Source organism: Balaenoptera physalus (genome assembly GCF_965194825.1).
Source record: "Balaenoptera physalus genome assembly, contig: HAP1_SCAFFOLD_1189, whole genome shotgun sequence".
In the NCBI taxonomy this organism is placed as follows: Eukaryota; Metazoa; Chordata; class Mammalia; order Artiodactyla; family Balaenopteridae; genus Balaenoptera; species Balaenoptera physalus.
Window position 1 is genome coordinate 71106 of NW_028125605.1, and position 24743 is coordinate 95848.

At 35.6% G+C, this 24743-nt stretch overlaps 1 long non-coding RNA gene across 1 annotated transcript in view; it reads right to left on the minus strand.

Moving 5' to 3' along the window:
- Positions 1–24743, minus strand: part of LOC309653800 — a 58399-nt gene that overhangs the window by 13152 nt on the left and 20504 nt on the right. The gene's annotated exons all lie outside the window — the stretch shown is intronic.

Consider the following 24743-nt stretch of genomic DNA (forward strand, 5'->3'; position numbering starts at 1 on the left):
CTTCTTCCTTCCCTTTTACTTTCCTTTCCTTCCTATTTCCCTGCCACCCTCCCTTCTCTTCTTCCTTAATTTCCTTTCTTTTTACTTAACAGGCTAGGAAAATGCTAGAGCCTGTGGCAAACATCAGTCTTGATCAGAGGTGTGTTAGTAAACGTTGAACAACAGGCTCTTAAGGAAAATTAAAAACCCTGATTGGCAGCATTTGCCACTTTCCATGGTGTAAATACTCCTACCATGGCCAATTCAAAGCTATCAACGTGATGTCACTGACCAGGAAGTTGGAAAAAGAATCATTATATAGTATTTTCACCACGCAGACACAAGGTATGTAAATCACCTCAAGAGCACTGATAACAGCAAGATGACATAAAATAAAGTAGGAAGTGGTGAGTTTTCAGAATGTATTACTTTTGTTTTAATATGATTTAATTAATTATGTTTATATAATTTAATTTTTAATAATGATTGTATTCTCATGCAAAATTCATGAAAAGTTAATGATTGGCTCTTGCTAGCTGCTAAAAATTGGTTCCAGCACGTCACTCCTAAATGGGAAAATATTAAAAGTATTTCCTTGAAAATCAGAAAGAACACTTTCACAGACACCACTGTTTCTATTGAACATTGCACTGAAAGTCCCATCAGTACGTAAGAGAAAATTTAAAAATTAAACGCACAAAATTGGATAAAAAAGAGCAACCATTATGGTTTCCAGATGATACGATTATGGAGGTAGAAATTCTGAAAGTCATTGGCTAGCTTAACAATTCATTATACAAAAGCTGATAGTATTTCTAAACTTATCCATAGTTAGAAATTAAATAGAATAGCAAATACTAACAAAACATATAAAGTAGCTAAGAATGAATCTTACAGAATTTGCAGGACATTTATGGAGATTATTATAAAAATTGTATTGAAAGACATTAAAGAAAAACTACATAAATTCAGACTACAATGATTGCAAATAGGAAGACTACTTTTAAGGTACTGGTTTTCCCTAGCTTGATCTAAAGATTCATTAGAAGTTCAATCAAAGCTCAAGAGGGTTTTTCACAGAACTTGAAGCAGTGAACCACACAGCTCAGGGGTTCTTAACATGTGGTACAAATATGATATAGGGGGTCTGTTGAGATGAATAGAAAAAAATTACATCTTTATTTTCACTAACCTCTAGCTAAAATTTAGCATATTCTTCAGTCACAAATGTAGACAAACCAGACTATATTCACCAGTGCCCGTGCATATGTTACCAACATAAGTTACAGATATTTTAATAGCAATCGTTGTCACAGACATCTAGAAATATTGTTTATGGTCCCCTTTACTTCAAAATAACAGTATTTATTAAAGTCACCACTAGATCTTGTTTTTGAATGCGCTAATAACTAAGAAGACACTATGTTACAATTTCTAGTACATTGATATCAGCATTTCAATATAACTATTTACTTTGTAACCCTATGTATACATTTTATGCATTTACAAGCATTGCTGTGAGAAGGAGTCAGGCTTCAGCAAAGTGCCCGAAGGGTCCTTGGCAAAAGGAAGAGCAAAGAAGCACCCGTTGTGAGTGTGTGCACTGCAAGTACAAAGCTGTTGAGACATTACTGGGGCATTATTAGCCATTCAGAAAATTCCAGAAGATTGGGATCATCCACAATCCACAGTCAGCTGTGCTAACTCGAATGTTAACGTGACAATTTCTCAGGGGACAATTTCTCTGCCTGTTGAGCAGACCAGGCCTGCATCATTCCCCCTTTAGGTAAAGGGGTCCCAGGGATCTAAGTAACCTGCTCAAAGTCACAGAGCTGGTTGAGGGTAAATGAAGATTATCTCCATCAACTGTTTAGCTTGGGAAGCCTGCTCCTTTCCCAGCCTCCCCCAACCCCCCCAGCAGGGCTTCCTTTCTGAGTCTCCCCAGATGCTCCCCACTCAGTCCCCTCTGCTCACATCTTTCTCATCTCACCGTATTGGGGTCTCTCCTTTCTGGGTTGGAAACAGTGAGGACCAAGTGTAGATTCTGGAGCCAGACAGGGTGTGGGCATGACATTTACCAAGCTGCCTACTCTTGGGAAGTCACTGGCCCTCCCTAAGCCTCAGTTACCTCATCTGTACAATGAGGATGTCACACAACTGAATCACACAACTGGACAAAGGGGAATCACACAATTCATAGGGTTTCTATGAGGATTAATAGTGTTTGCTTTTATTATTTTCAGTATGGTAAGACAAGTCATCACATAAGCTTCTTCAAAATATTCTATAAGGACGTTTTCCCTATAGAGAGATATAGAAGGCAGCATTCAACGTTCCAAGCCATATTCTCATTTTTTATTCTTTCCTCAAAAGAAGGCATATGAATCTTAGCCTTTAAAAAAAAAAAAAAAAAAGAGTAAGATGTACTTGCTCTTATGAAGTCATCTTTGCCTTTGAGAAACAATTTTAAAAGTGATCATTTTCTTTAAAACCCTAATTGGTTGTTCCAATTCACTTCCACACAGTCAAATTTGAGAATGCACGTGATCAAAAAACGTGACCACGTCCAATAAGGTACTTGGAAAAGAGCTGCTCTGTGTTTGGACAGTGTTTTCTGTACATTCACTGTGTTTTTAACTAAATTACATTCAAGTAAGGTGAAGTCTCAGATGCCACCCAAAAATCTCCTAAACCATTGTTTTCAATCTGAAATGTCTATATTTTATACTACGATTCCTGGAGCCAAAATTGTTAAGACACAATTTAATTTTCTTCTTCTGGAATCATTAAAAAATATTTGATTTCCACTGAATATTATTCTTATCAATAGTCTGATACATACTATTTCTATCCAAAAAAAAAAAGATGAATCCTGAAATGCTTCAAAGCTACAACAATTATTCATAAATAATTGTTTTTAACAAACGAGATGGCAAAACAACTGAAAAGTACAACTATTTACCACTTAGGGGGAAAATGAGGTGAGTACAAGTAATAATCTTGTAAGAATTAACAAATGAAAATAGACAGATAATATTACAGTTCAATAGGCTAAAGCAAGTTTATTTCTCTTCATAATAACACTCATATTAAGAAGAAATTATTCTATGAAATAATCTCAGTTTTGAAATGCACTTATTCCTTCAAAAGTTCAAATGTACTCAGAAGCTCAAATGTTCTCAGAAAAGCTTAGGAACTCTAAAGGGAAACTGATGATCCATTGTAACGTGTCTTGTAGAAAATACAGACACACCGTAATTGTTCATGATTTATGTGTGATTCAGATCAGAGTGCTCGGAACAGCCTTGTGTGCATGCTTCTAGAATAAGTTCTTATGTATTAAATGAGCAAACATTGTCTCAGTAGTTGTACCTATTGTAACATCATTTTAATCAATAGCCTATTGTTTGTCCTGCCAACAGAACAGCTTTATACTGAAATTATTAAACAATATTTCAGCTTCTGTTTTTAAATATTATATATATATTCTTTTCTCCAGGTAAAATCTTAGAAATTTGGAACTTCCCATAGCTGGGGAAAACATAGTTGCCTTAATCCTCTCAATCTAAGTGACACTATCTGAGTGTTTTCCAGACCCTTGACCTCCTCCTAAAACTACTTAAATCTACCCCCTCCATAAATAAAAAACAGTCCCAGACAAATCTCTTTGGATTACTACAGCTCCTTGGTGATGCATGCTCTTAGTTTCTTCAGAACTTTCAAATCCAGTTTATACACAACTGTATATAAATGGCATCTTTTCAATATGCATTATGTTCTAAAGTAGACTAAAAATTCCTCAGCAAAGAAAATGTCACTTTACTGAATTCATTGATGAGCTCTAGTAGTTATCTGGTAGCACCTTTAGGATTTTCTATGTCTAATATCATATCATCTGCAAACAGTGACAGTTTTACTTCTTTCTTTTCCAATTTAGATCCCTTTTCTTTTTCTTCTCTGTTTGCCACAGCTAGGACTTCCAAAACTATGTTGAACAAAAGTGGTGAGACTGGACATCCTTGTCTTGCTCCTGATCTTAGAGGACATGCTTTTAGATTTTCACTGTTGAGTATGATGTTAGCTGTAGGTTAGTTGTATATGGTCTATATTATTTTGAAATATGTTCCCTCTAGGACCCTTTCTGGAGAGTCTTTAATCATAAATAGGTGTTGAATTTTGTCAAAAGCTTTTTCTGCATCTATTGAGATGATCATATGGTTTTTATTCTTTAACTTGTGGTGGTGTATCACAGCCATTGATTTGCAGATACTGAAAAATCCTTGCATCCCTAGGATAAATCCCACTTGATCATAGTGTATGATCCTTTTAATGTACTGTTGGATTTGGATTGCTAGTATTTTGTTGAGGACAGATGAATGGATAAAGAAGATGTGCTACATATATACAATGGGATATTACTCAGCCATTAAAAAGAATGAAATAATGCCATTTGCAGCAACATGGATGGACCTGGAGATTATCATACTAAGTGAAATAAGTCAGACGGAGAAAGACAAATATCTATTAAAAAATTTGAAACAATAATTCAAATAATTATTTTAATAATATAATACTAACCTTCCAAAACAGAAAGCACAAAGTCCAGAGGGCTTCCCTGGTGAATTCTGCCAAACATTTAAGGAAGAAATCATGCCATGTCTCCATAATCCCTTTTAGAAGATAGAAACAGAGGAATACTTTTTAACTTATTCTATGAGGCTAATAGTACCATAATACCAAAACCAATCACAGATATTACAAGAAAAGAAACCTACAGACCAATATTTCTCATGAACACAGATGCAAAATCCTCAACAAAATATTAGCCATCAAATCCAACAATGTATAAGAAGAATTACAGGGAATTCCCTGGCAGTCCAGTGGTTAGGACTCCATGCTTCCACTGCAGGGGGCCCGGGTTCAATCCCTGGTGAGGGAACTAGGATCTCACAAGCCACACGGTGTGGCCAAAAACAAAATAATAAAGTAAAATAAAATAAAAATTTTAACAGATTTTTAAAAAATAGAAGAAGAATTACATACTGAAACAAGTGGAATTTGTCCCAGGTATTCAGGGCTGGTTCAACATTCAAAAATCAGTTTATGTAATCCATCACATCCACAAGCTAACAAAGAAAAATCACATGGTGCTATCGATAGATGAAGAAAAGCATCTGACAAAATCCAACACCCATCCATGGTAAAAACTCTTGGTAAACTAGGAATAGAGTTGAACTTTCACAAATTGATAAAGAATATCTACCGAAAACTTACAGCTAACACCACACTTAATGGTGAGAAACTGGAAACTTTCCCCACTAAGATCAAGACTAGGCAAAGATTTTCCCTCTCACCACTCCTTTTCCACATCCTACTAGAAGTCTTAGTTAATGCAATTAGACAAGAAAAGGAAATAGAAGGGATACAGATTAGGAAAGAAATGTCTTTGTTATGGATGACAAGATCATCTATGCAAAAACTCCTGGAACTAATAAGTGGTTATAGCAAGGTCACAGGATACAAGGTTAAAATACAAAAGTCAATTGTTTTTCTATATACCAGCAATGATCAAGTGGAATTAGGAATCTGAAACACTATGCTATTTACATTAGCACCTAAAAAATATAAAATACTTAGGTATAAATCTAACAAAATATGCATGAGATCTATATGAGGAAAACTACAAAACTCTGAGGAATTAATCGAGGAAGAACTAAATAAATGGAGAGATACTCCATGTTCATGGACAATACTCAATATTGTCAAGATTTCAGTTTTTCCCAATCTGATCTATAGATTCAAGGCAATCTCAATCAAAATTCAAGCAAGTTATTTTGTGGATATCAACAAACTGATTCTAAAGTTTATGTGGTAAAGCAAAAGACCCAGAATAGCCAAAACAATATTGAAGAAGAACAGAGTGGTAGGAATGACACTACCTGATTTCAAGACTTACCATAAAGGTACAGTAATTAAGACAGTGTATTGGCAAAAGAACTGACAAATAGATCAGTGAAACAGAACAGAGAGCCCTGAAGTCGACCTACACAAATATAATCAATTGACCTTTGACAAAGTAGCGAAGGCAATACAATAGAGCAAAGATAGTCTTTTCAATAAGTGGTAATGGAACAAATGGACTTCCATAAGCAAAAACATGAATCTAGACACAGACTTTTTACCCCTCACAAAAATTAATTCAAAATGGTTCACAGATCTAACTGTAAAGCACAAAACTATAAAACTCCTTGAAGATAACATGGGAGAAAATCTAGATGAACTTGTGTTCTGCAAAGACTTTGTAGATACAAAGCCACGATCCATGAAGAAAAGAACTGATAAGATGGACTTTATTAAAATTAAAAATTTCTGCCCTGCAAAAGACAGTCAAGAGAATGAAAACACAAGCCATAGGATGGGAGAAAATATTTGCAAAATACACATCGAACAAATGACTTTTATCCAAAATATGCAAAGAACTCAAACTTACCAATAAGAAAACAAACAACTCCAATTAAAAAATGGTCCTAAGCTGACTTTAACAGACACTTCACCGAAGAAGATATACAGATGAGAAAGAAGCATATGAAAAGATGCTCCACATCATACGTCTTCAGAGAAATGCACATTAAAACAACAATGAGATACCACTACACTCCTATGAAAATGGTCAAAATCGGGAACACTAATGACACCAAATGCTGGCAAGGATGTAGAGCAACAGGAACTCTCATTGGTGGTGGGAATGCAAAATGGTGCAGCCTTTTTGGAAGACTGTTTGGCCGGTTCTTACAAAACTAAACGTATTCCTACATGCAATCCAAAATCTGTTCCTTGGTATTTACCCAAAGGGGTTGAAAACTTATGTCTACACAAAAACAGGCACAAAAATGTTTATAGCAGCTTTAGTCATTAAACGTCAACACTTGGAAGCAACCAAGACACCTTTAGTAGGGAATGGATAAACAAACTGTGGTACATCCATATAGTGGAACATTAGTAATAAAAAGAAATGATCCATCAAGCCATGAAAAGACACAGAAGAAACCCAAATGCATATTACTAAGTGAAAGAAGCCAGTCTTTAAAGGCTACATACCATACGATTCTAGCTATATGATATTCTGGAAAAAACAGAAGTGTGAAGCCAGTAAAATGATCAGTGGTTGCCAGTGTTTCGATGGGAGAGAGGAATGAATAAGAGGAACACAAGGGATTTTAAGAGCAGTGAAACTATTCTGTATAATAATATAATGCTGGATACATGTCATTATACATTTGTCCAAACCCACAGAATGTACAACACCGAGAGTGAAACATCAACTATGGACTTGGGGTGACTATCATGTGTCAGCACAGGTTCACCAATTGTAAACTAAAAAAAGTATCAATACCACTCTGGAGAAGGATGCTGGTAATGGCAGAGGCTAAGCATGTGTGAGGGAAGGGGGTATATGGGAAATCTCTGTACTTTCTGCTCAATTTTACATAAACCTAAAACTGCTCAAAAAATAAAGTTTATTTTTAAAAAAGGGCAGGGGGGCTTTCTCTTTATCAACTACCCTGAGTATTCACTTAAAAATAAGTGCTATGATTTAAATAACTTACTGAGAAAGAAGAGAAACTTTCAGGGTTTTTTCCCCCCAGTTATACATCCTGGAGCCCATTTATAAAACTTAGTTCTAGCCCTTCATGGTTTTAAAATTGTGCAAGGGTGTGTGACTCTACCAGCCTTCAGAGGAATCAAATATCTGGAGGGAGAATGGCTGTAGTTTTTCATGGATTGTCCTGCTTCAGCACCCTAAGCAGACAAGGATTTAGACCTGTTTTAAAGGTCAATTTTAATTATCCCAATTATTATTCACTCATGACTGCTGAAAAATTATACTCGACAAAAGGAACAGATTCCCAGTGGTGGGAGTGTTTCTAAAATTATAACTTGTGGCAGTTTAATGAATCATACTGCTTCTCATACAGGAACAGCACTTTTTTTTTTTTTAAAGAACCACTATTTATCTTTATTTCTTCAGCTTCTATCACAGTGCCTGGCACATGGTAAGCATTTGATAAATGTTTGCTGAATTAAATTGATCACAAGTCCGAGAGCAACTTTCTTAAATCTCCATATCTAAGTTATATTTCAACCCTGACATATATTGAGCTTAAAACACTGAAACAGCCAAGTTCATCCTAACAGAAAAATCATGCGGTCTTAACTTCCAGGCTGGGTGTGGGGTAGGTATGTGATAGTGGGACCCAGGAAAATATAGATAGAGAAGAGGGGTTCTCACTAATAGGAAGGGACTGCCAATGAAGTATTCATTTCAGAAGGCATTCTCATTCCTGCTTAAACAGGGCATGTCAGTAAAATTCAGCAATCCCACACACTCAGATATTTTTCAAAAATAATTCACAAATGGAAAGATGAGAACATGTCTGTGTTAGAAGTAACATGTCTAGATTTATCAAGATTGTATAATTTTGTGCAATGAAATTCAGGGGAGAAATAGACACAGCAGTTTTTCAGACACTGATACCCAAGGGGCAATTCCCCATCCCTGCCCCTGAAATTCTGATTTAGTGAGAGGAGTTATTTGTGTACTTAAGGCAGACACATTCTGTTCTTCAGAGAAGAAAATGTACAACACTCGGGACAGGAGCTGAGAGATCTCTGCAGTGGATGAAAACCTCAACTGTGCCAGGAGAGACCCTCAACGTGGCCACCAGGAGTGTGCACTAAATTGCAGTTTTCATATGAGTAGCCCTGGTATCTGTATTATGTTCTGTGGTTATTAAACCAGAATTGGAGAGTTGGGCAGTGTAAAAGACATACTTTCAAAAATCTGAAGCCCTATCACGCTAGTGCCCAGAAAGATGCACTTGGGAAACTCACCTGTTGACTCATATTAGTATTGATATTACTTTAAATATTTAGTTTAAAAAGACTTTCACTATCCATAGCTCATTAACTGGAAAACTTCCTTGCTTGTATATAAATCTGAAATATCCATTTAAGGGGCAAAGTCTAATATTCCACACAACTTACTCAAATTGTTGAAATAGTCACAGAGCAATGAAATATGCGGTTTTGGGGTGACGTCAGTATCATGATAGTGTGAATCGTTCCTTTTTTCTCTCTCTCCTTTGATTTACAACTATTAGGACGTCCATAACCAGAAAAAAAAAAAAAGCAAAAGCACCTATCCACAGCATACAACGACATCCAAGAGATCCATCCACCTGTGCATCCAAAGTGGGTGGATTGGACCATGGAGTAGGTAGCAGGGGTTGAGGTAAGTGGCTGCAGAGCTGGTGGCAGGAGGCTGTGACAGCACAGAAGGCGGCTGCTGTTCTGGCAGCGAGCCAGCACCACCTTTCTGGCAGAGGAGCTGGAGGATGAAGGCAGTGACTGGAAGTCTGCCCAGCCACGTGTGTTACAGCTGGCGGGACCAGTTGCTCTCTCTGAGGAGAGACTGCAGTGAATGGGCAGAGGGAAAGGAAAGGTAAGTAGACAGACAAAGAGAACTGAAGTAAAATGTCTCCTGCTGTCTGCCCCTGGAGGCAAGGGGACCGACCACCCTAGGACCCCTGGGACACCGCCCCCATCCCAACTTGAGGATACCTCTACCAGGCCATGGACACCCACAAAGCCCCAAGTGCTAAGTACACACACCTCCCCCCTGCGCCCACATTCTGCCACCACGCATTGTTTTTGTTGTTGTTTTTGTTTTGTTTTGTTTTAACTGTGTGGGTTCCCAATCTTAGAAGCCGCTAGTTAACGCTGGTAAGAGAAACCAAAAACTTGTGCCATAGCGCCACCTTCTGGAAAGGAAAGCTCCTAACTACCGACCTGTTGCATTCTTAGGATCAAAGTAAACAAAGTCTTAACTAAATAAAAATGGTGTTCCATTTTTTATTTAGGGAATCATGGTAATACGGTATCACAAAAAAAAGAAAGACAATTTTCCAGTAGCCAAACCCAAAGGTATGGAATATTGTGCTCTAACTGATAAAGAGTTTTAAATAGCTGTTACGAAGAAATTCAATGGAAAACTCATAAAGGCAATGCAATGATATTAGGAATGAAAATAACAAGCAGAAGGAATACTTTACCAAAGAGATTAAAATTCTAAAAAAGAATCTGACAGATTTCTGGAGCTGAAGAACTCAAATGAGATAAAGAATGCATTACAATGCACTGGAAATAGAGCAAATCAGGTGGAAGAGGAATTAGCAAGCTCAAGGATAGAAATATAGAAATAATTCAGGTGGAAGAAAAGAGAGAGCTAAGATTTTTAAAAAGTGAAGCCTATGAGAAATATCTGATTCTATTGGAAAGGGAAACGTAAGAATAATGGGCATCCCAGAAGGAGAAGAGAGTGGGAAGGGGACAGAGTTTATTTAAAGAAATAAGAGCTGAGAAATTCCCAAATCTGGGGAAGGGATGAATATACAGATCCACGAAGCTAACAGAATATCTTGTTATCTCATCACAGAAAGACCTCCAAGACACATTTTAATGAAGCTGTCAAAATTGAATTATAAAGAAGCAATTTTAAATGCAGGCAGGGGGAAAAAAAAAAGACAGCAACCTACAGAGGTACCCCCATTAGGCTACAGTAGATTTCTCAGCAGAAACTTTGAAGGTCAGGAGATAGATAGTGGAATGACATATTCAAAATATTGAAAGATAAAAATTTCCTTGCTTCCCTGGTGGTGCAGTGGTTGAAAATCCGCCTGCCAATGCAGGGGTCACGGGTTCAAGCCCTGGTCTGGGAAGATCCCACATGCCGAGGAGCAACTGGGCCCGTGAGCCACAACTACTGAGCCTGCGCGTGTGGAGCCTGTGCTCCGCAAGAAGAGAGGCCGCGACAGTGAAAGGCCCGCGCACCGCGATGAAGAGTGGCCCCCGCTCGCCACAACTAGAGGAAGCCCTCGCACAGAAACGAAGACCCAACACAGCCAAAAATTAAAAAAAAAAAAAAAAAAAAAATTTCCATCTAAGAATATGTGGCAGTTATCCTTCAGATATAAAGGAGAATTAAAGCCTTTCCCAGACAAACTAAAGCTGAGGGAGTTTACCACCACTAGACCTGCCTTATGAGAAATGTTGAAAGGAGCTCTTCAAGCTGAAACAAAAAGACAAAAGTACACAAAACTCTGATTAAGATGATAAATACTCATAATTAGAATACTGTAAATCTTTTCTAGAACAGTATATTAAATTCTTAACTATAATATAATGGTTAAAGGAAAAGAGCATTAAAAATAGCTATAGATACTACAACTTGGTAATGAAATCACAGCATAGAGATCATTTCTAACATTAAAAATATAAAAGGGGAAGAGTAAGCAGATGAAACCTTTATAGGTGAATGAAGATAAACTGGCATCAGCAGGAAAGGGGCTATTTTACCTGTAGGATGTTTTATGTAAACTTCATGGTAACCACAAGCAAAAATCTAGAGCAGAAACATAAACATAAAAAAGGGGAGAGTGAGCAAATCACCATGGAAAACCACCAACTTGTAAGGGCAGACAGAAAGAGAAGAAAAAAGGAACAACAGAGAGACAAAATAAGCAGAAGGCAAAAGATAAAATGGCAATAGTAAATTCTTACATAGCAATAATCACCCCTAAATGTAAGCAGATTGAACTCACCGATCAAAAGGCACATAGTGGGTGGTTGGCTGAAAAAACAAGGTCCAACTCTATGCTCTCTACAGAAGACTCATTTCAGCTCTAAAGGCACATAGGCTCAAAGTGAAAGGATGGAAGATGATATTCCAAGCAAATAGAAATGAAAAGAAGGTGGGTATAGCCATCCTTGTATCAGACAAAACACACTTCAAGCCAAAAAAGGTAAGAAGAGACAAAGAAGGTCAGTAAAGGGGTCACTACATCAAGAAGATATAACAATAATAAATATGTACGTTCCCAAAACCTGATCACTGAAATATACAAGTATGTAATAATGGATATTAAGGAACAAATAGACAACAATGCAGTAATTGCAGGATTTCAATACCCCACTATCAGCAATGGATAGATTGTCTTGACAGAAAATCAACAAAGAAACGTTGGACTTGAACCACACCTTAGAACAAATGGATTTAATAGACACATATAGAATATTCCATCCAACAGTAGCAGAACACACATTCTCCTCAAGTGCACATAGAACATTCAGGCTGGATCATATGATAGGTCACAAAAGAAATCTTAGCAAACTTAAGAAGACTGAAATCATATCAGCTATCTTCTGTGACCACAATTGGTATGAAACTAGAAGTCCACAACAAGAGGAAGATGAGAAGATCTACAAACATGTGGAAAGTAAACCCACGTCTAAACAACCATTGTGTCAAAGAAGAAGTCAAAAAGGAAATAAAAAATATCTCAAAACAAATGAAAATGAAAACACAACATATCAAATATCATGGCATGCAGCAAAAGCAGATCTGAGTGGAAAGTTTATAGCAATAAATACATTAAGCTGTTAGAAATATCTCAAGTAAACAACCTAACTTTATACCTCAAGGAACTAGAAAAAGAAGAAAAAATTAAGCCCAAAGTTAGCAGAACTAAGGAAATAGTAAGTATCAGAATGCAAATAAATGAACTAGAAACCAGAAAAACAACAGAAAGGATCAAGGAAACTACAAAATGTTTCTTCAAAAAGATAAACAACATTGACAAACCTTTAGTTAGACTCAGGAAAAAAAAGAAGAGTCAAATAAATAAAATTAGAAATGAAAAGAGAAGACATTACAACTGATACTACAGAAATACATAGAATCATAAGAGACTACTATGAACAGTTATATGCCAATGGATTATACAACCTAAAAGAAATGGATACATTTCTAGAAACACACAACCTACCATGACTGAATCAGGAAGAAATAGAAAGTAGGAACAGACCAATAATGAGTAAAGACACTGTATCAGTAATTTAAAAATTCCCAACACAGAAAACTCCAGGACCAGAAAACTCCCCTGGATAATTCTATCAAACATTTAAAGAAGTAATACCAATCCTCCTCAAACTCTTTCAAAATATTGAGGGGGAGAAAACACTTCCAAACTTGTTCTATGAGGCCAGCATTACCTTGATACCAAAGCCAGATAAGGATACCACAAGAAAAGCAAACTATAGACCAATATCCCTGATGAACATAGGTGCAAAAATTCTCAACAAAATATTAGCAAACCAAATTCAAGAACACATTAATAGAATTATATACGATGACCAAGCGGAATTTATTCCTAGGATGAAAGGATGGGTCAACATATGCAAATCAATAAATCCAACACATCACATCAATAAAAGAAAAAATAAAAATCACATGATCTTTTCAATAGAGAAAGAAAAAGCATTTGACATAAAACAACATCCTTTCATAATAAAAACCCTTAACAGACTGGGTATAGAAGGAACATACTTCAACATAAAGGCCATGTATAACAAACACAAGGGTAACATTATATCTGATGGAGAGAAATGGAAAGTGTTTCCTCTGAGACCAGGAACAAGGCAAGGATGCCCAGTCTCACTATTCTTATTCAATATAGTACTGGAAGTCCTAGCTAGAGCAATTATGCAAGACAAAGAAATAAAATATATATAAATATAAATATATAAATATATCTATAAATATATATATATATAAATATATAAAATATATCCAAATCAGAAATGAAAAAGTAAAACTGTCATTATTTGCTGATGATATGATTGAATATATAGAAAATCCCAAAGAATCAGCCAAAAAACTATTGAAATTAATCAACAATTTCAGTAAATTGGCAGGATACAAAGTCAACGTACAGAACTCAATTTCATTCCTCTACACTAATGATAAAGCATCTGAGAAAGAAATAAAGAAAACCATCCCTTTCACAATAGCATCAAAAACAATAAAATACTTAGGAATAAATTTAACCAAGGAAGTGGAAGATCTGTACAATTAGAACTGCAAAACTGCTGAAAGAAATCAAGGACACCAACAAATGGAAAGACACAAACAAAATCAAAGAAATTGAAGACACAAACAAATGTTCATGGATCCAAAGACTTAATATTGTTAAAATATCAATAGTTCTAAAGCCATCAACAAATTGAACATAGTCCTCACCAAAATACCAAAGGCATTCTTCACAGAAATAGAAGAAACAATCCTAAACTGTGTGTGGAACCACAAAAGATCTCAAACAGCCAAAGCAATCTTGAGAGAAAAGAGCAAAGCCAGAGATACCACACTTCTGGATTTCAAGCTATACCACAAAACCATAGTAGAAAAACAGTATTGTACTTGGGGGGAAAAAAGACAAATTGACCAACGGAACAGAATAGAGAGCCCAGAATTAAACCCTGGCATATACGGTCAACTAGTATTCAACAAGGAAGGCAAGAATAGCCGGTGGAGAAAGGATAGCCTCTGCAACAAATGGTGCTGGAAAAATTGGAGAAACATATGCAGAACACTGAAAGTAGACCCCTATCTCACACCACTCACAATAATTAACTCAAAATGGGTCAAAGACTTAAACGTAAGACCTGATGCCATAAGAATCCTAAAAGAAAATGTTAGGGGAGAAGTTTATTGATATTGGTCTTGGCAATAATTTGGTGGGCATGATGCCAAAATAACAAACAATAAAAGAAAATAATCAAAACATGGGACTACATCAAACTCAAGAGCTTCTGCACATCAAAAGAATAAATTAATTAACAAAATGAAAAGACACCCTACAGAATGGGAGAAAAATTTTGCAAACCATTTATCGAATAAGTGATTAATATCCAAAATATATAAGGAACTCAGTCAACTCAATAACAAAAAACAAACAATCTGGTTAAAAGATGGGAAGAAGAAGTAAATAGTCATTTCTCCGAAAAGGACATCAAAATGGCCAAGAGACACATGAAAAGATGCTCAACATCACTAATCATAAGGGGACTGCAAATCAAAATCACAGTGAAACATTACCTCACACCTGTGAGAATGGCTATCATCAAGAAGACAAGGACCAACAGATGCTGGTGAGGATGTGGGAATGTAAATTAGTCTAACAACTATAGAAAGCTAGATGGAAGCTCCTCAAAAAATTAAAAGTAGATCTATCATATACTCCAGGTATTCCACTTCTGGGTATACAACCAAAGAAAATGAAAATAGGATTTTGACAAGATATACGCACTCCCATGTTTATCACAGCATTACTCACAATAGCCAAGATACGGAAACAACCCAAAAGACCATCAGTGGATGAATGGGTAAAAAAATATGTGGTATACATACACCGTGGAATGTTATTCAGCCATGAGAAAGGAAGAGATCCTCCCATTTGCTACAACATTATGCTAAGAGAGTAAGTCAGATAGAGAAAGACAAGTACTGTATGATGTCACTTACATGTGAAATCTAAAAGTTAAACCTGTGAAAAACAGAATAAAACGGTGGTTACCAGGGACAGGGACAAGAGGGATGGTCTTTAAGGGTACAAACTTGGAAGAATTGGTAAATGAACCATGAAGATCTAATGAACAGTATAATAAATAGACAGTAATACTGTACTATAATTACATAACGTGATCATGTGTATTATAATTATGTAATGTGATATTACTTCAGCAATCACATTAACAATATATAAATGTATCAAAGTAACATACTGTATACCTGAAACATATGCAATGTTACAAGTCAAATTTACTCAATAAAAAAGTGTGCAATTTTATATTTTTCTGTTCATACATTGTTCACGTGAATTACCAAGTTACTGTAATTGCCAAAATCACATAATTTTCTTCTACAAATGTTGCTGCTATATAAGTTGCTTCATGGAGCAAGGACCTAATAAATTTTTTTTTTTTAATTCATTTTTGGCTGTGTTGGGTCTTCGTTTCCATGCGAGGGCTTTCTCTAGTTGCGGCAAGCGGGGGCCACTCTTCATCGCGGTGCACAGGCCTCTCACTATCGTGGCCTCTCTTGTTGCGGAGCACAGGCTCCAGACGCGCAGGCTCATTAGTTGTGGCTCACAGGCTTTGTTGCTCCGCGGCATGTGGGATCCTCCCAGACCAGGGCTCGAACCCGTGTCCCCTGCATTGGCAGGCAGATTCTCAACCACTGCGCCACCAGGGAAGCCCCTAATAAATATTTTTTGAGTGAATAATTTATTTTGAAACTTTAGAGATTTTTTTATCCTTCAATTTTCTCCACTAAAAATTGGAGGCAAAATTATGTATTTCTTTCTGTATTATGTGATTGTAGAAGAGTTAAAAACTGCTGCACAAATTTTTTAAAAACCTGTGATGAACATGAAAGGGTTAGATGTTCCTTTATATTTACAGGAGTGCTTCTTCTAAAAGTCCATGTAACTTTAAAAACTTACAAAATTTAACAAAAAAATAACACCTATACTGTAATATTTGATCCATAAATACTATAACAATTGTTAAAATTTTAGGACAAGATTTAAGTTACACAAGAAATTTTTACACTATGTTTGGTAATTTGGGCATTTTCATTGGAAAAATTTTAAAATAAAATAACCAACATATTCCAAAGCTAAAGATTCACTGCTTTGTGGTAGAATGAGAAAAGAGAATACACATCATTGCAAAGAAATGTGTATTTGGTGCTTTAAATAATCAACTGGGCGTTTCAAAAAGCTTGTTTAACTAGGATAAAACTCGATTCATACGCTGTCTTGCAATTTGGAAATACTTTCCTTTTGTCCATCCATCTCTCCTCCTCCCACCCTCTCCTTCTTCCTTGTCTTCCTCCTTTCCTCTCTTCCTTCTTTTCTCCAAGATATTCAACAGGGGACAGTTGTCAAAAAGATGTTCATAGCTAAAGGCAGCAAGTACAATCAATCCATTCAAAGCACAAGTACCTGTTAATGATCCCTCCATAAAATACCGCTTTTCTCATTTTGCCAGAGGGGAAAAAAACAAGACAGTAACTTCTTTGTAGAGTTCCAAGAATATACACAAAATATATAGGGGAAAAAGGAAAATTTTATAGTTTGGAATTTGGATCCAAATGACACCTAAAGTTTTAAAATAATTAATTCCTGGTAAATATTTTCAGGTTTAATCTACTGAGGTACACTATTATAATATAGCATTGCTGTTTAATGTAATGTTTACCTAAAAATTATTTAATTATTAATAGCAACAGTTCACTGAAAACTTGGGTCTCTGACCAAAAAGTTTCCATAAAACAATCATTATGCTTAATTGTTCATGTTTATTCAAAATTACAGGCCACTGCTGTTACAAGAGTAGAAAACCCAATCATTTTACGAAGTGTGTGTGTGTGTGTGCACATGCACACGCATGCGTGCACGCACATATTTAACAAGTAAATAAAAAATTAGATTACTATTGAATAAAGCAGTGCATTCTCAGGTACCTCATTAGATACATATATAAAGATAAAATAACTATTTGGACGTGAAAACAAAGACTATTACAAGAGACAAAGAAGGACACTACATAATGATCAAGGGATCAATCCAAGAAGAAGATATAAAAATTGTAAATATTTATGCACCCAACATAGGAGCACCTCAATACATAAGGCAAATGCTAACAGCCATAAAAGGGGAAATCAACAGTAACACAATCATAGTAGGGGACTTTAACACCCCTCTTTCACCAACGGACAGACCATCCAAAATGAAAATAAATAAGGAAACACAAGCTTTAAATGATACACTAAAGAAGATGGACTTAATTGATATTTATAGGACATTCCATCCAAAAACAACAGAATACACTTTCTTCTCAAGTGCTCATGGAACATTCTCCAGGATAGATCATATCTTGGGTCACAAATCAAGCCTCGGTAAATTTAGAGAAAATTGAAATCATATCAAGTATCTTTTCCGACCACAACGCTATGAGACTAGATATCAATTACAGGAAAAAATCGGTAAGAAATACAAACACATGGAAGCTAAACAATACACTACTTAATAACCAAGAGATCACTGAAGAAATCAAGGAAGAAATCAAAAAATACCTAGAAACAAATGACAATGAAAACACGATCACCAAAAACCTATGGGATGCAGCAAAAGCAGTCCTAGAGGGAAGTTTAGAGCAATACAATGCTACCTCAAGAAACAAGAAACACCTCAAATAAAAAACCTAACCTTACACCTAAAGCAATTACAGAAAGAAAAACAAAAAAAACCCCAAAGTTAGCAGAAGGAAAGAAATCATAAAGATCAGATCAGAAATAAATGAAAAAGAAATGAAGGAAACAATAGCAAAGATCAATAAAACTAAAAGCTGGCTCTTTGAGAAGATAAACAAAATTGATAAACCATTAGCCAGACTCATCAAGAAAAAAAGGGAGAAGACTCAAACCAACAGAATTAGAAATGAAAAAGGAGAAGTAACAACTGACAATGCAGAAATACAAAGGATCATGAGAGATTACTGCAAGCAACTCTAGGCCAATAAAATGGACAACCTGGAAGAAATGGACAAACTCTTATTAAAGCACAACCTTCCAAGGCTGAACCAGGAAGAAATAGAAAATATAAACAAACCAAACACAAGCATTGAAATTGACACTGTGATTAAAAATCTTCCAACAAACAAAAGCCCAGGACCAGATGGCTTCACAGGGGAATTCCATCAAACATTTAGAGAAGAGCTAACACCTATCCTTCTAAAACTCTTCCAAAATATAGCAGAGGGAGGAACACTCCCAAACTCATTCTACGAGGCCACCATCATCCTGATACCAAAACCAGACAAAGATGTCACAAAGAAAGAAAACTACAGGCCAATATCACTGATGAACATAGATGCAAAAATCCTCAACAAAATACTAGCAAACAGAATCCAACAGCACATTAAAAGGATCATAAACCACGATCAAGTGGGGTTAATCCCAGGAATGAAAGGCTTCTTCAATATACGCAAATCAAAGAATGAGATACACCATACTAACAAATTGAAGGATAAAAACCATATAATCATCTCAATAGATGCAGAAAAAGCTTTCAACAAAATTCAACACCCATTTATGATAAAAACCCTCCAGAAAGTAGGCATAGAGGGAACCTACCGCAACATAATAAAGGTCATATATGACAAACCCACAGCCAACATCTTTCTCAATGATGAAAAACTGAAACCATTCCCTCTAAGATCAGGAACAAGACAAGGGTGCCCACTCTCACCACTATTATTCAACATAGCTTTGGAAGTTATAGCCACAGCAATCAGAGAAGAAAAAGAAATAAAACGAATCCGAATCGGAAAGGAATAAGTAAAGCTGTCCCTGTTTGCAGGTAACATGATACTATACATAGAGAATCCTAAAGATGCTCCCAGAAAACTACTAGAGCTATTCAATGAATTTGGTAAAGTAGCACAATACAAAATTAATGCACAGACAGCTCTGGCATTCCTATACACTAATGAGGAAAAATCTGAAAGAGAAATTAAGGAAACACTCCCATTTACCATTGCAACAAAAAGAATAAAATACCTAGCAATAAACCTACCTAGGGAGACAAAAGACCTATATGCAGAAAACTATAAGACACTGTTGAAAGAAATTAAAGATGAGACAAATAGATGGAGAGATATACTATGTTCTTGGATTGGAAGAATCAACATTGTGAAAACGACTATACTACCCAAAGCAGTCTACAGATTCAATGCAATCCCTATCAAACTACCACTGGCATTTTTCACAGATGTAGAACAAAAAATTTCACAATTTGTATGGAAACACAAAAGACCCCAAATAGCCAAAGCAATCTTGAGAAAGAAAAACGGAGGTGGAGGAATCAGGCTCCCTGACTTCAGACTATACTACAAAGCTACAGTAATCAAGACAGTATGGTACTGGCACAAAAACAGAAATATAGATCAATGGAACAGGATAGAAAGCCTAGAGATAAACCCAAGCACATACGGTCACCTTATTTTTGATAAAGCTGGCAAGAATAGACAATGGAGAAAAGACAGCCTCTTCAATAAGTGGTGCCGGGAAAACTGGACAACTACGTGGAAAAGAATGAAATTAGAACACTCCCTAACACCATACACAAAAATAAACTCAAAATGGATTAAAGACCTAAATGTAAGGCCAGACACTATCAAACTCTTAGAGGAAAACATAGGCAGAACACCCTATGACATAAATCACAGCAAGATCCTTTTTGACCCACCTCCTAGAGAAATGGAAATAAAACAAAAATAAACAAGTGGGACCTAATGAAACATAAAAGCTTTTGCACAGCAAAGGAAACCATAAGCAAGACGAAAAGACAACCCTCAGAATGGGAGAAAGTATTTGCAAATGAAGCAACTGACAAAGGATTAATCTCCACAATTTACAAGCAGCTCATGCAGCTCAATATCAAAAAAACAAACAACCCAATCCAAAAATCGGCAGAAGACCTAAACAGACATTTCTCCAAAGAAGATATACAGATGGCCAACAAACACATGAAAGAATGCTCAACATCAATCATTAGAGAAATGCAAATCAAAACTACAATGAGATATCATCTCACACCAGTCAGAATGGCCATCATAAAACAATCTACAAACAATAAATGCTGGAGAGGGTGTGGAGAAAAGGGAACACTCTTGCAATGTAAATTGATACAGCCACTATGGAGAACAGTATGGAGGGTCCTTAAAAAACTAAAAACAGATCTACCATATGACCCAGCAATCCCACTACTGGACATATACCCTGAGAAAACCATAATTTAAAAAGAGTCATGTACCACAATGTTCATTGCAGCTCTATTTACAATAGCCAGGACATGGAAGCAACCTAAGTGTCCATCGACAGATGAATGGATAAAGAAGATGTGGCACATATATACAATGGAATATTATTCAGCCTAAAAAAGAAACGAAATTGAGGTATTTGTAGTGAGGTGGATGGACCTAGAGTCTGTCATACAGAGTGAAGTAAGTCAGAAAAAGAAAAACAAATACCGTATGCTAACACATTTATATGGAACCTAAAAAAAAAAAAAAAAAAAAAAAGAATGGTCATGAAGAACCTAGGGGCAAGACGGGAAAAAAGACGCAGACCTACTAGAGAATGGACTTGAGGATACGAGGAGGGGGAAGGGTAAGCTGGGACAATGTGAGAGAGTGGCGTGGACATATATACACTACCAAATGTAAAACCGATAGCTGGTGGGAAGCAGCCGCATAGCACAGGGAGATCAGCTCAGTGCTTTGTGACCACCTAGAGGAGTAGGATAGAGAGGGTGGGAGGGAGGGAGACGCAAGAGGGAAGAGATATGGGGGATATGGGGATATATGTATACGTATAGCTGATTCACTTTGTTATAAAGCAGAAGCTAACACACCATTGTAAAGCAATTATAGTCCAAAAAAGATGATTAAAAAAATGTCCATATTTGCAAAAAAAAAAAAGATAAAATAGCTATTTGGTATTATTTTCACAAGGTACAACTAAACATTTCTTTAAAAATTTTTCTGAAGAGGGTGTTTTTTTCCCTTTCTGTACAAAACTTCCAAACTGTGCTGGTATACAGCACTCATGTCAAAATAGAAGGTGAAACATTTTAATTCCGCAGCAAGTGGAAATTAAAAATTCACAGAATTTGTTGAATTATACCAGGTATGGAAATGGCCTTCTCTTTCGTAAACCTGACTATATGTATATTATACATAAGACTACATATAAGCATTATATAAGATTATAGAACTTAAAATTAGTTTATAAAAGATACAAATCTGTTAACCTAAAAGGAACTCCAGATTTTTATAGAAAATTCATGATAAGATCCAATTTCATTCTATTTAAAAATCTGAGAAATCGACAAATATTTTAATCACTTACAGGAGAATGTTTCAGTTATTTCTCAGCAACAATAATTGGTGAAAGTTTCTATGTATAATAATAGTAAGATGTTAAGGACATGAATTATATTGTGTCACCCAAATCCACCCAGTGGTGCTACTCATCATCCTTAACAGTTTTCACAGGTCTGCTTCCTCAAGCCAACAGTAGTCTATAAAAAAAATAGATTGGGTAAAAAAATCCACATGCTTAAACAGCTTCATACACCTATTCTAAAGTACAAACAAACTTTCACTGTTTAACCAAGAATATTCTCACTATCAGATGAAAGAACAATGAATGAAAAAACATGCAATCATATTAAAACATGAAACAGAAAACAGGACTTTTTCTGAGGAGGAAAATCAGTTTCATGATTTTGAAAAGCACACAAAATATCACATTTAATTTATTTTCTACTGATCATCCTTCTATTTATAACGCAACACTTTATCTCAATTTTTAAACAATGTCCATGGTTAAATTCTACTTATGTCTCAAAGAACATTAGCAAGATTTTAGTCTCCCTCTTCATCCTCTCCACTCATGTTTTACGATGGTTTAAATAATAGTTTCTAGTAAAAAAGTTATTTTCCTTCAGAACTTATACTTGTTTCTATATTTCTTTTTGCTTCTTGTATTACAGCTCTGCTGAAGTTAAACTAGCTCTCATTCCATTATAGCAAATAAGTTTATATCATTATTTTTGGTGGTTTAAAATGTGACCATGTTTCTAGGTATTTTTTTTTTAATTATTGTTTTCCATTCATCTAACGCAGCACAATATGAGCTTTTATAAGTGAGATACATTATTGCTTTTCAGTTTTAAGAAATTTTATTTTTATGTTACTAATTCTTTTAAATTTATTGAAACTGGTTTTATGGTTAAGTAAAAATGTAAATATTCCACATGTAATTGAAAAGCCTGCATAATATTTTCTAACTGTTATATATATATCCTTAAAATCAAAGTTAGAAATAATTTATTCAAATCTCTATATCCTTATCACTTCATTTTATTCTATTTTATGCTTATTTGTCTATTTTTCTCAGTTATTTTCTCCTCCCCTCTCTTCTTGCTTTCTGTTGAACAGACTGAAATCTACCCCCATCCCATTCCATTTTTCCTACTGGTTTGAAATGTGTATGTCTTATTACTCTTCTTTAAGTGGTCATCCTTAAAATTTTACACTGCATTCTGCTTAACAATTTAACAAAGCCTAAAATTAAACAAAATAATGCAGGGACCTTAGAATGCTTTAAGTCTGGTAAGCCTTTTCCAACTATATTTTCAATTGTTCTCTTAGATTTATCTTGTCTTCTTCCTTTGAATTCCATCAACTTCATGAAGATGTTGTTGTACAAACAGCTTTATTACTGTTCAAATATGTGATTATACCTGAGGACCTGCCATTTGTTTCTAGCTACTAGATTATAAGTACTCATAACTGCCTTCTGTAATAATTTTCTTTCTTGCTAAGTATATCCATTAACACTTCTTTAGTGAAGGTTAATTGGCCTTAAATGCTCTTTGATTTTATATTTCTGTGAATGGCTTTATCTTACCTTCATTCTTGAAAGAGAAAGAAAGAGAAAGTCAATGAGTCTACAATTCTTGGTTGGTAATTATTCCCTCTCAGAACTTTAACAGTTCTTGTCTCTGATTTTGTTTGTTTATTTATTATACTTATCTTTTATCTGCTTTTAACATCTCTTGATTCTGGTGTTCTACAGTTCCAATATAAAGTGTTGTTTTGGGTGGGAATTTATTTTCCTTTGTATCACTAGGGATTTGAGAGGTTTCCTGAATCTAAACATTGGTGACTCTCTTCAATTTTGGGCAATTCCCATAGATTATCTCTTAAGTATTTCTTTTTCCCACATGCTCTTCCTTCTAGAACTCAGATCAGATACAAAAATCAATCGCTTTACCCTGTCCCCTAACCTGGCTTTCATATTTTCCATCTCTTCATCTCTCTGTAGTGCATGCTGGTTATTTATTTCAAACGTGTCTTCTAATTTGTTGAGTCTCTCTTCACCTGTGTCTAATCTGCTGTTTCAGCATTCACTAAATTCTTTATTTCAGTGATTACATTTTTCATTTCTCAATACTACTCTTTTTCAATTCTACTTGATCATTTTGATAGTCTCTTATTCTTTCCATTCTTCTACTCTTTTATTTCTTTATACATATAAAACAAATTTTATATCCTAAATCTATTTCAATATATACATTTATTTTGGTCTAATTCTGTAGTTTATTATTTCTGATGATTCTTCCTCTTGCATTTTATGTTTTTATTTTTATTGTGAGCATATGTTTCCTGGAAATGGATCTGTAAGAGCCTAGATGACTATATTCAACAGGAAGACAAGACATGGAGAGAAAGTGCCAGAAGTAGAGGGAGGGGTAACTGAAAGTCCTGATGGAAGAATGCCAGTGTAGCTAGGTGGTGGTTGTAGTTTAGGGTCAGTTAAAGGAGGGACTAGGAACAGGAAGTGAAGGGAAGGGACCTTTCAAGGAATAAATGTGTGTGTGTGTGTGTGTGTGTGTGTGTGTGTGATGTGAGGGAAGATTCGAAAATCTTTACCCAGAAAAGCAAGATCATCAGGTAAGTGGTCTTTAGAAAGATTATTCTGGCAGCAGGATAGCAAATGGATCAGAAGGAGGTGAGGTAGAGACAGGAAAATCATGAAGACAACAATAGTAAATGCCAGAGATTTAGAGGGTTTGAATAAGTCAGTGATGGGATGACTGAAGAAAAGGGGACATGAGAAAATTCAAGAGATGGGGCTAAACCTAACCTTTCACAATCAAACAGTAATGCTCTCTTTCCAAGGATCCACACCAAAGTTTTCATACCCATTCTAAGTGAGATGACATTCCAAAGCA